General features: G+C 54.1%; 1 protein-coding gene and 1 long non-coding RNA gene across 2 annotated transcripts in view; one reads left to right on the plus strand and one right to left on the minus strand.

The window, feature by feature from the left end:
- The window catches only part of CELF5 (CUGBP Elav-like family member 5), a 72,545-nt gene extending 59,201 nt beyond the window's left edge, over positions 1 to 13,344 (minus strand). The window contains exon 1 of the mRNA XM_037731006.1: positions 13,206 to 13,344. The gene's annotated coding sequence lies outside the window, so the exon portion shown is untranslated. The remainder of the gene's footprint in view (positions 1 to 13,205) is intronic.
- Positions 9,552 to 13,350, plus strand: part of LOC119468088 — a 14,141-nt gene continuing 10,342 nt past the window's right edge. The window contains exons 1-2 of the long non-coding RNA XR_005196708.1: positions 9,552 to 9,562; positions 9,654 to 9,659. This is a non-coding gene — a long non-coding RNA (uncharacterized LOC119468088). The remainder of the gene's footprint in view (positions 9,563 to 9,653; positions 9,660 to 13,350) is intronic.

Genomic DNA, 13,350 nt, shown 5'->3' on the forward strand with positions numbered 1-13,350 from the left:
AGACTCTCGCTCTGTTGCCCAGGCTGGAGTACAGTAGTGCAATCTCGGCTCACTGGAACCTCTGTCTCCCGGGTTCAAGCGATTCTCCTGCCTCAGCCTCCCGAGTAGCTGGGATCACAGGCTTGTGCTATGACACCCAGCTAATATTTGTATTTTTAGCAGAGATGGGGTTTCACCATGTTGGCCAGGCTGTTCTCGAACTCCTGACCTCTAGTGATCTGCCCACCTCGGCCTCCCAAAGTGCTGGGATTTCAGGTGTGAGCCACTGCACCCGACCTGGATTTGTTTTTATCCTTCCCCTCCCCACCATGGCTAGCACAGAGTCATTCAATATTCCTGAGCACCTACTATGCACCGATGGTGCTGGGGAAACAGACCAGGAAGACACTGTTCACCTCCTTCTCTCCCCAGCCAGGATCCCCCTCCCATCTAAAACCACTTTTATCCTGAACTTCCTACATGGTGGGGGTCCCCACATTCTTGAACTTTAACTCGGTTCTGTAATCTAGTGATTAGAGATAAGAATCAAAGCCATCTCAGTACCTTTCTGCTGTGTGCTCTTGGGCCAGCCACTTAACCTCTCTGAGCCTTCACATTCTCATCCATGGAATGGGAACCACAATGCCACGCATGCACTGAAAAGTCCACAGGACTCTCCCTTCTCCACCCACCCAGCTTTGCTACTCATCCTCTCTACCTCCTCCTCCACCTTCCCAGCCCAAAGCTCTCCCCGACTTCACTCGGAAAACTGAGACAGACAGGCTCTCTCTTCCCTTTTTACTGTCAATGCACACATAAATGCATTGATTACTGCTCTGAGGCCCTGGTCCTCCTGGACCCTACATCAACCATACTACCTCCAAATGAGGTCCAGCCCTGCTGGCTGCAGCTCTTCAGCCTCCATGCTACCTGCTCCTCTGCACAGCTTGACAGATGGGGGTTTCTTGCGCTTATTCTGGACCCCTGATCTCTCACCCAGGCATCTTGGCTCCTGTGGCTTCAGTCCCCATCAATACACCAGGAATTTCCCCACCCATACACCCACCCAACTGTCCACCCATCCACCTGCCCATCGTCCAGTCAACCATCCTCCCACCTAACCATCCATCCATTCATTCATTCATCCATCCACCCACCCATCCACACATTCATCCATCCATCCACCCACCCAACTGTCCACCCATCCACCTGCCCATCGTCCAGTCAACCATCCTCCCACCCACCCATTCATCCATCCATTAATCCATCCATCCTTCCACTCATCCACCCATCCACCTACCCACACATCCATTCACCCATCCATCCATTCATCCACCCACTCACTCATCCAGAGATCCACCCATTCACTCACCCACCCACCATCCACCCATCTATTCACCCAAAATTCATTCATTGATCCACCCACTCATACATCCGCCCACCCACCCAACCACACATTCATCCATCCATCCACTCATCCATCTACCCACCCATTCATCCATCCATTAATCCATCCATCCATCTATCCACCCACCCATCCATCTATTCATGCATTCATCAATCCATTCATCCATCCATCCATCCATCCTTCTACTCATTCACCCATCAACCCACCCACACGTCCATTCACCCATCCATTCGTCCACCCACTCACTCATCCGGACATTCACCCATTCACCCACCCACCATCCATCCATCTACCCACATCTATCCACCCACAATTCATTCATCAAGCCACCCACCCATACATCCACCCATCATTCATCCACCCACCCATCCACTCATTTATCCATCCATCTACTCATCCAGCCACCCACCCATCTATCCATCCATCCACCTATCCATCCATCCACTCATCCATCTACCCACCCATTCATCTATCAATTAATCCATCCATCTATCCTTCCACCCCTTCACCCATCTATCCCCCCCACACGTCCATCCACCCATCCATTCATCCACCCACTCACTCATCCAGACATCCGCCCATTCACCCACCCACCATCCATCCACCCACCCATCTATCCACCCACGATTCATTCATCAATCCACCTACTCATCCATCCACTCATTATCCATCCACCCATCATCTATCCACCCATCCATCCACCCATCCATTCATCCACTCATCCATCCACCCATCCATTCATCCATGCATCCATACATCCACCCATCCATACATCCACCCATCTATCCACCCATCCATCCAATCACTCATCTATCCATCCACCCATCCATACATCCACTCAGCCATTCATCCATCCATCCATCCACTCATCCATCCACCCACCCATCCATCCATCCACCCATCAATTCATCCATCTACCCATCCATCCATCCATCCATCCACCCATCTATTCACACACTCATCTGTCCACCCACAATCCATCCACCAATCCACCCGCCCACCCATCTACCCATCCAACATCTACCCACCCACTTATCCATCCATCTACCTGTCCATCCATCCACCTACCATCCATTAATCCACTCATCCATCCACCCACCCACCTATCCATCCACCCATTCATCCACCCATCCACCCATCCACGCACCATCCATCCACCCACCCATCCACCTATCTACCATTCATCCATACACCCACCATACGCCCATCCATCCATCCACACACCTATCATCCATCCACCCATTCATCCACCCATCCACCCATCCACGCACCATCCATCCACCCACCCATCCACCTATCTACCATTCATCCATACACCCACCATACGCCCATCCATCCATCCACACACCTATCATCCATCCACCCATTCATCCACAAACCCTTCCATCCATCTACCCATACATCCGTCCACCCATCCATCTGTCCCCCCACCCATACATCCACTTGTTATGTTCAAAGCACTGTTTTAGGCACTGGTGACACAGCAGTAAACACAAAGGTGAAAATCTCTTTGCTAATCAGGCTTACAGTCTATTAGAAAGGAGAAAAAGCAAATAAAACCAAAAGTGATATCTATGGTATGTTCGAGGTCATTTTCACAGGAAAAAAAGGAGAAAAAAAGCAGGAAAGAGGAACTTGGAGTCCTGAGAGTGGCTAGATTACAAATCCTGCCTTCACTGGGGCTTCACAGAAAAGGTGAAGCTTATAGAAGATAAAGGAAGGAGCTATCTGAGGGGAAGAACAATTGATGCAGAGGGCACAGCCCATGCAAAAGCCCTGGGGCAGGACCATGCCTCGCCTGTTGGAGGAACAGTGAGGAGACCCATGTGGCTCCTCACACAGAGTGTGAGGAGTGAGCAGGGAGGAGAGAGGGGGCGGGGGACAGTAGGAAGGGGATGGGGCAGGTCCTGCGGGACCTTAAGCCTCGGGTAGGACTTAGGCTTTGACTGTAAGGGAGGTGGGAGCCATGGAGGGCTATAGGCAGAGAAGGGATGGGCCCTGACTCGTGCTCACAGGCACTCTCTGATGGGTGCTGCAGGGAGAACAGACTGTGGGATACGAGGGTGGGAGCCAGGGCCCAGGGTATGGAGGGGTCTGCACTGGTCCAGGTGAGGGATGAAGGGGCTGGACCAGGTGAAGGCAGAGGGGAGAGAAGGGGGCAGGTTCTAGAGAGGTTTGGAAGGCAGAGCTATCAGATTCTGCTGATGGAGGGATAGGAGGTGTGGTTTTTGTCATGAGGGAGGGAAGTCAAGGGCATTGCCAGGTTTTGTCCTAAGCACCTTCAGGCCTCACCCCCAGGACACTTCACTCACTGTGCATCAATTGCCCAAGCCAGGTCACTGGTGTCCCCTGGACCAGGGTTTCTCAGCCTCCACACTGTGGATGCTTGGGGCTAAATCATCTGTCATCCTGGGTACCCTTTTATCCACCCATTCATCCATCCTCCCATCCATCTATCCACCCATCCTTCTATTCACTCATCCATCCACTCATCCACCCACCCACCCATGTATCCATCCACCCATTCATCCGTCCACTCATCCATCTACCCACCCATCCATCCATCCACCCATCCTTCCATCCACTCATCCATTCATCCACTCATCCATCCACCCACCCATCTATCCACCCATCCATCTATCCATCCACCCATTCATCCATCCACTCATCTATCCATCCACTCATCCACACACCCACCCATCTATCCATCCACCCATTCATCCATCTACTTATCCATCCATCCACTCATCCATCCACCCACCTACCCACCCACCTACCCATCCATCTACCCATCCATCCATCCACTCATCCACCCACCCACCCATCTATCCATCCACCCATTCATCCATCTACTTATCCATCCATCCACTCATCCATCCACCCACCTACCCACCCACCTACCCATCCATCTACCCATCCATCCATCCACTCATCCACCCACCCACCCATCTATCCATCCGCCCATTCATCCATTCACTGGAGGTACTGAGCGAGATTCCTGGCCTCCACCCACTCGACACTACTCGCAGCCAGGAGCACCCCGCAATCATGACAACCACAAATGCCTCCAGACATTGCCAAGTGTCCTAGAATAACCCCCATTGAGAAGCACATCACGGCTGGTTGCGGTGGCTCACACCTGTGATCCCAATGTTGTGGGAGGCCAAGGTGGGAAGATTGCTTGAGCCCAGGAGTTTGAGACCAGCCTTAGCAACATAGTGAGACCCCAATCGAGAGAGAGAGAGAGAGAGAGAGAGAGAGAGGACCACCATGTCAGCAGATTCTTTCATTTTCCTCACCTCCTCTACTTGGTCCTCCATTTCCCCATGTACACAAGGCTCTTCTGGTGGCTCCTAGCTCTGCTAGAGATTCCCCCTCTGGTCCTTCCCCTGATCAGGTGGTCAGGGACAAGAATGCAAATCCTCTTGCATATAAAGACCCCACCCTCAAAGGCTGCTAGGATAAGGTGAGGGCATTCAGGGGGCTGCTCCACTCAATCTTCCAGCTGCCTCCAGGCACCGCCACCTTCAGGAGCTCCTCAGAAAAGCTAGGCACAAGCCTAGTGGCAGAAGCTTCCTGACGCATTCTAGGGCCCTCTGTGCCTTAGTTTCCCCATCTAAAAATGGAGGATCCAGAATCCACATTGTCCAGACTCTGAGCTCCCTAAGAGACCCTATCCCTCCCCTGCCACAAGTCTCCATGGCTCACCTCTCTTGGGGTGAAAACCAAAGTCCTTCCAACACCCAGGACCTGCTCAAGAACCTGCCCCACTCCCCTCCTGCCTCCCCTCCCTCCCTCTCCCTCTTCACTCTGCTCTAGCCACAAGGGCCTCCTTGATGTTCCTCCAACACATCAGATGCGGTCCTGCCCCAGGGCCTTTGCAGGGGCTGTTCCTACTGCCTGGAATGCTTTTCCCTTGGTTTTAGAATAACAGCCTTCCCATCTGTCATTCAAGTCTCATCTCAAAGGTCACCTCCTTGAGAGGCCGTCTCTGGCCCGCAAGGCAAGCTGTCATCTCCCAAAACACATCTTCAGTTTATTCGAGGCAACTCACCTATCTCAACTTTATTTATTTGTTTACTAGTTTATTGCCAGTCTCATCTACCCTTGAATTGCTTTATGTCCTCAAGCCTCGCTCAAAGCCTGGCACATAATAGAGACTTAATAAGGTCGCTGCCTTTTTTATTTTGAGACAGGGTCTGCTGTTTTCCAGATTGGAGTGCAGTGGCATAATCATGGCTCACTGCAACCTCCGCCTTCCCAGCCTCAAGCCATCCTCTCTCTTCAGCCTCCCAAGTAGCTAGAACTACAGGTGCATGACACCATGTGCAGATTTTTAAAATTTATTTTTTATAGAGAAAGGGTCTTGCTATGTTGCCCAGGCTGGTCTAGAACTCCTGGGCTCAAGCAATCCTCCCACCTCGACCTCCCAAAGTGCTGGGATTAAAGGTGTGAGCCAACACAGCCAGGCTGTTGACTATTTTGACTGCCTGACCGTTTATGGGGAACACCTACAATATCCAAGACATTATTCAGGTTAATTACATGAATCACACCATATGTTTTTTTTTTCCTTAGAGACAGGGTCTCACTCTGTCACCCAGGCTGGAATGCAGAAGTGCCATCATAGCTCACTGTAACCTCGAACTCCTGTGATCAAAGCAATCCTCCCGCCTCAGCCTCCTGAGGGGCTGGGACCACAGTGCACACCACCACACCTGCTTCCTTTTTTTTTTTTTGTAGAGCTGCGTCTTGCTGTGTTGCTCAGGCCGGTCTTGAACTCCTGGGCTCAAGGGATTCTCCCAAAGCACTGGGATTACAGGTGTGAGCCACCACGCCTGGCCACATCATATAAGTTAATGCAATTTTGACAACTGCTCTGTGGGCTAGCTATCTGTATTCTTTCTCTTTTACAAAGTAACTACAGTTCGGAAAAGATGAAGTGGCTTTTCCAAGATTACACAGAAATAAAAAATGGAGCCAGGATTAGAACCAAGCCTGTCTGAGATCAAAGGTTATGATCATTCACATTCACAGGTGAGAAGGAAGGTAGTAAATGTTGAGGAAGCATCCTTCCATCCTTCAATCTATCCCACCTTCTATCTATCACCCATCCAATATTCATCCATGCACCCACCCTTCCATCTAGTATTCCATCCACTAATTACCCATCCATCTTTTGATCCATCCATCCATTAATTTCTCCATCTACCCATCATCCATCCATCTATCCATCCATTCACTCATGCATCCATGCACTCATCTGTCCACCTATCCATCCAACCATCCATCCATCCACTCATTGACCCACCAGCTCATCCACCCACCCATCCACCAAATATCCACCAATCTATTCATCTGCTCATCCATCCATCCACCTACTCATCCATCCACCCAATCCATCCATCCATCCATCCATTTATCCATTTATCTACCATCCATCCATTCACCCACCCACCCATTCATCCACCTGTCCATCCATCCACCTATCCATCCATCCACCCATCTACAAATCCGTCCATCTACTACCCATCTATCATCCATCCATCCATCCATTCACTCATCTATCCATCCATCCATCCATCCATCCACTCATTAAACCACCAATCCATCCACCTACCCATCCATCTGCCCATCCATCCATCCATCCATTCACCCACCCACCCATTATCCATCCATCCATTCACCCACCCACCCAATCATCCACCTCTCCATCCATCCACCTATCCATCCATCCACCCATCTACAAATCCATCCATCCACTGCCTATCTGTCCATCTATCCATCCATCCATAAATCCATTCATCTGCCCATCCATCCATCCATCCATCCATTCACTCATCTATCCATTCATCCATCCATCCATCCATCCATCCACTCATTAAACCACTAATCCATCCACCTACCCATCCATCTGCCCATCCAACAATCCATCCATTCACCCACCCACCCATTATCCATCAATCTATTCATCCACCCACCCATCCATCCATCCACCCACTCATCCATCCACCCAATGCCTCCATCTATCCATCCATCAATCTACCATCCATCCATTCACCCACCCACCCATCCATCCACCTGTCCATCCATACACCCATCTGCCCAACCATCTACAAATCCATCCATCCATACACATCCATCATCCATCCATAAATCCATCCATCCACCCATCAGTTCATTCAAACCCTCCACTTACCTACCCACTTCTCTATCCATCAAATCCACTCATACCTAGCATCACTGTCACCCATTCATCCACCCATCCATGTCTGCATCCATTGATTCACTTATCCATCTCTCCATCCCTCCGTTAGCCTGCCCATCCCCACACCTTCTCATTTCCTCATATCCTTGTTCATCCACAAGCTCACTTCCAAATGGCCAATGGGACACAGTCTCTGCCCTCCTAGAGCTTCCACATCACTGATGTTGACCAAGACCCTGGACCAAGTGAACTCCTGCTAGGTCAGTGTCTTCCAGACCTAACAGCCTCTCCCTTTGGCCCTGGTCATCTTAAGTTCAAGGACAGCTGGCCTCCCTGGGTGGCTCTGACTCCCGTCTATGTTTCCAAAATCATCTTTCTTTCTCTCCTTGCAGAGCGGGGCAAGGCTCAGACTGGGAGGGGTGAAGCCCAGCTGTTCTGCTGTATGGTTGGGCTGGGTGTTGCCCCTCTCCGGGCTCCAATCTCCTCCTGTGGTTCATATGGAGGAGGGGAGCTTGGTTATCTAGGAGCCAGTATAATCGGAACACACATCTGCTTCTTGGTATTTCTCTCCTCCCACACTGAGGGCCTCACCCCACCGGAAGCTTCTATTTTGTCCATCCAGGTGTGAAGGAAATGAGCATATTTTGAGCAAGGCTGGGAGGCTGGGACGAGGCTGGCGGTGGCAATGACAGTGCTTCCCAAACAGGTCTGCCTGAATCCCTCCCCGCTCTAAAGTCTTCCATGGCTCCCCAGTGCCCTCAGGAAACAGTCCAAGCTCAGTCCAGCATCAGAGGCTTTCCTGGTCCAGCCGGTGCTGACTCTCCAGCCTCATCTCCCATGCCTCACCTAATCCTTCCTCTACCCCAGCTATGCAAATTCTTCACGCCTCCAGGCCTTCACAGACCAGCTTCCCTCCCTGTATCCAGAAAGTCAAGACATTCACCTATCTGTCCACTGCTGTGTTTCCAAAATCATCTTTCTTTCTCTCCTTGCAGAGCAGGGCAAGGCTCAGGCTGGGAGGGGTGAAGCCCAGCTGTTCTGCTGTATGCCCATCATAGGGCCTGGAACACAGTAAGTGTTTCTGTGAATGCATAAATAAAATGCTTTCTCCACCTGGAAAGCTCCTATCGATCCATCAAAGCCCCACTTCTAATGCCCCTCCTCCAGGCAGAGCTCCTGCTTCATTATCCAGTTTCCTCAACCTTCCTCCCTTTGACCTAACCCAGACTATAGGTGCCAGTGTCTGGCTCTGGCCTCAGACCTTTCTTGCTCAGCACAAGGCAAGGCCCCAAAGGGTTTTCAAGAAGTCTTGTGCGGGTGAATGAATTAATGAATGAATGAGTGTGATCCCACCAGGTGTTTCCAGTGGCCAAGGCCTCACTTGCCAATTTGAGGGGTGAGAGAGAGAGAAGTCCACTTCAGAGGGAACCTCCTGGGTCCAGCCCCAAGCTAGGACCCCTCGGAAGAGCCCCAACAGGTGAGCCCCATAGAAGACAGGGACCCAGGGGCTTCCAAGGCCCTCTGCTTTGTTCCTACCAGGGCAAGCACTCCATCCTGCCTGCAGCTGGGCTCCGCTGGAGTTAGTGCCCCTGCGGGCCCCTGAACGTCGCCAGGAACACCTCTCCCCAGGAATGCATCCTCCTCTCGCTTCGGGGCTCAGCGTAGTCATATAATAAGTCCGCTCCCACTGACCAAGCACATACTGTGCCCGGCCCCAGGCCAGGAGCCTCCCTGCCACTTCTCCTTTCTCCTCCCTGGTTTCCTCTGAAACAGGAAGACCCACCCCAGCTTGGAGGGATGAATACACCTGCCCAAGGCCACAAGATACGGAGAAACCAGACTCATATCAACTCCAAGCTCTCAACTACTCTTCTACACTAAATGCCTCCTTCTCCAGGCAGCCCTCCTGGTTTCCACTCCTGCAGGGGCAGGGGCAGGGCCCTCCGCTGGGTTGTCACTGCTGGTGTGTTTCGCCATCACATTCCTGAGCTCCATGGCTTGTAAGCGCAGGTTCTCAGCTGTCTCCCCCCTCTAAACTGGAATCTGGTGGGAGGGGAGGTCTGGGTGGGGGTAGGGATGGCAGATTGTAACTGTTTTGCCCAACCCAGTAGCCCAGGGTCTAGAACGGGGCCTGGTACACAGCAAGCGCTCAATAAATGTTGCTCATACAGGTAGACTACTCCATCATGAATCCCGTAAGGAATCCTGTTCACATCAAATGCCCAGCTCTGCACAGATGCTGGAATACAGTAGGCGTTCAATAAATGTTCTCTGCCTGAAGCAGTGGAGGGAGAGGTGCAGAAACGATGTCACAGTCACAGGTGTGAGGCTCCCAGGCCTCATAAAAGACTGTTAAATAAACAAGAAAATGGGCAGCAGGGGAAAACGAGGCACAGAGAGGGGTGTGCCCAGTTTGAAGCCACACACCACCCCAGCAGGGATCCTTCCCAGGCGCACACACGCTGGCCAACCCTGCGGGCCGCCTCCAGCCCCCTGCTGCTGTCCCCGCCGCCACCAGGAGCGCCAACGGCGCCCGCGGTCCCCCGCCAGGCCGCCCAGCCCGCCTTCTCCCTGGGGCTGGTGCGTCACACGCGGAATCTCACGCCTCAGAGCTCAGACTGCCACAGCCTTCTCCTCCCCCCACCCCGCCCCAGCCGAGCTGGCAGCTGGTGCTCCCATGGAAACCGCGGGCCCCCACCCGGGCCCCTGCCGGGCCCCCCATCTACACCGTCCCCCAGTGCAACCTCCGCTTTAAGACAAATATTGTCATTAACATGCAAATGTATATGCCATTACCATAAACGGGGGCCCCAGTGGCAGCAGCGGACCAGCACCACTGCGGGCACCTTCCCCTGGCAGGGTGGGCACCCAGGCAGCCACCATCCAGAGACAGGGGCAGCCGAAGCTCCAGCGTGGCCTCCCTTGGTGGGAGGGTCCCTGGGGCAGGAAGCTGCAGGGGAGCCAGCGGGAGCCCCCATCCCAGCCTCCAGTTCCTGGCCTGACCCCCCGGCCTGGGGTAGGGGTCCTCCCTGGGGGACGCCCCCTCTCTCTGGATGAGGAGGTCTGGCAGGAGCAGCTTGTGGGCTCCCTGTGGGCCTCCATCTCCCTGCAGCCCCTCCTTCTCTGTGTCCTCACTTCTCTCTCTTAAAAGCAAACCCAGCGCCCCAACGCCTGCCCTCTTTGGGAGGACACCTGGACGCCGCCCTGTCCCCCTCCCCCTGCCCCACGCCTGGACAAGGCCTCGTGCCTTTCTCTGGGTCTCAGCTCGGCCTCTAGGAATCCGGCTGCTCCCACGCCGCCTTCAGGCAGGCCAGCTACGGCTGTCAGGTGTCACGGGCTCCTCCGTCCCCAGCACCATCTTTGGGGGCCTCACTCTCGGCTTCAGGGAACCTGTCACCCCCACGTCAACGTCACACAGATATAACCATGGGTGCTCCCCCGGCCTGGGAGGAAGGCAGGGAGGAAATGGGGTCCTGGCTGTGGTCAGACTGGGACTCAGGATGAGTCTCTCCAGGCCTCAGTTTCCCAGAAATGCGCCGTCACTCCGGAGCCCACCTCCACGGTGATGCCTTCCATGAGGACATCAAACAAGGCCCCACCGTGTGGAGGCCAAGGAAGGGCTGGAGGTGGTGCCAGCTGACCCCCTGGCTTGTGCCAGGAGCCGTGCCCCTCCAGGGCGTTCTCATCCCACCCCAGCCTCCTCCTTACAGATCTGCCCAGTCCCACGGGCCCGCCAGCATCCGGGGAAAGGGATTTCTCTCCAGGCCTGGGGTCCACACCCCCATGGCCCTGCCTCTCTGAAGAGGCACACTCTACTACACCAGGGTTCCCAGAAACAAAGCCCTAATAAGGTCAGTGTTGGTGGCAGGTGTCTGAACTCACTCCTCGCCTCAAGAATCCTGACTTCCCACTCACCGTTCCATCTCCCTTTGGCCAAGGCCCAGAGAGGGCAGTCACTAGCCAGGAGTCACACAGCTGAGCCCCAAACGCAAGCCTGGATCAGAGATGCTGATTTTGGAGACACCCCCACCTCCTCCCTTCCCGTCACCCCTTCGTGCCAAGCACCCACGGGCAAAGCCCAGGTCAAGTCCAGCCAGGCCCCGCACAGGCGGGGATTCACTGCCCTGAGGGTACCGGGGAGCTGCACCCATTTTCAACATGAGAGAAAGCCCCTGTATCTCACACACAGACAGACCCAGGACCCCTAAAACGCGGAGGGCGACCGCCGGCTATCATGGACGTGGCCTCTCAATTCTCACCCTCCAAGGAAAGCCCGCAGATGGGAAATACCCCCGAGGCATCCCAGGGACCTCAACATTGTCCAATATGTAAAAAAATAACTGGGCGTGCGCCATGGTCTTGCTGTCAACAGCAGGGAAACTGAGGCTCAGGACCAGGTGAAAACCCAGCCCCAGCCCCTCCCTCACCCCTCACCTCTCCCTTGTCCAGATTTCCCAGAGATTTAAAAATAAGAAGAAGAAAAAATGAAGAATTCTCTGGGAATCTCCAATCCCTGCACCCCCATCTGTCTCTCCAAACTAGAGCTCAACCAGCGGCCTTTCAATGCAACCTTTTGGGGGGCCACGTGGACTCCCCCACTCCCACGGGAATCTTTCTAGAAATGGGTGCTTCCGGTATGCCAGGGGGTGAGGGCGTGTGGGAAAGCCCACCTATCACCTCTGGACCCCAGAGATTGAGTTCCGGGGGCCGCATGGGAGCCCCTCTGCCCTCCTAGGCCACAGGAGGAGTTAGATTTTTCAGGCCCAATTTTTTTTTTTTTTTTTTTTGTGATGGTTGGTTTTGAAAAGAGACGGGGAATGGGGAGGGGTTTCTTTCCTCTCCCTTAAGATACCAGCTGGAGGGTCTAGCTGGAGTGACAGACCTGGGCTCCATCTCACCAGACCCTCCCTAGGGCCCTCTTGAACCCATCATTCATTCATTCATTCACTCACTCACTCATTTATTCATCCATTCATTCAATAAACATGCATTCATGTTTACCGGGGCACGCAGCGCTGGGGGAAAAGTGGGTCAAAAATAGGTCATGGGCCCCGGTCGGTCCCCAAGGCCTCTCAGGGTATTCCTGGAGGATGGGGGGGACTGGGGGTGTCCAGGACAAAGCCTCTGAAGTGCCCACCCCCAACCCCCAACACCTGACGGGAAGGCTGTCAAAGCCACCCCAGTTCGGACGCTGGGCCCGTGGTGGGAACCAGGGGCTGGGGACACAATCGCTGGACACCCCCATCCGCGATGCCGCGGGAGGGAGAATCCGCGGGAGGGAGGCAGACAGGCCTGAGGCCGCCCACGCCTCCCTCCTCCTCCCTGTCCACCCCAGGATTTGGGCTCTGCCCAGATGGACACGTCCAAGCTCATTGTCTTGGGCCTGAGACCCCAACACATTGCTAAGAGGCTCGGCCAGTTTCAACTTGAGCCCAAGGCGGAGGCGGGGGAGGGGGAGGGCAGAGAAATGGAGGAGAGAATGCTGATCCACGCGAGGTGGTGGGGCCAGGGGGTGGGCGGCAGAGACGGGGAGCCTCTCCGCCACCCCAGGCGAGGCCAGGCGCGTCCCCCCAAGCCGGGCGCCCCCAATCCGTCTTTCTTTGTAGTTACCGATCAGCCTGGGGTCCTGGGCATCCGTGTCCCCCGCGGGCCGGACCTGCCCCGCCGGCCTGGCTTTGTGAAAATAACCAAAGCAATGGAGTCCGCAGGTGCAAACTTCCCCGACGGGGCCTGGGGAGGCTGAATGAATGGGGGG

The sequence above is a fragment of the Cebus imitator genome, unplaced genomic scaffold, assembly GCF_001604975.1.
Source record: "Cebus imitator isolate Cc_AM_T3 unplaced genomic scaffold, Cebus_imitator-1.0 Scaffold375, whole genome shotgun sequence".
In the NCBI taxonomy this organism is placed as follows: Eukaryota; Metazoa; Chordata; class Mammalia; order Primates; family Cebidae; genus Cebus; species Cebus imitator.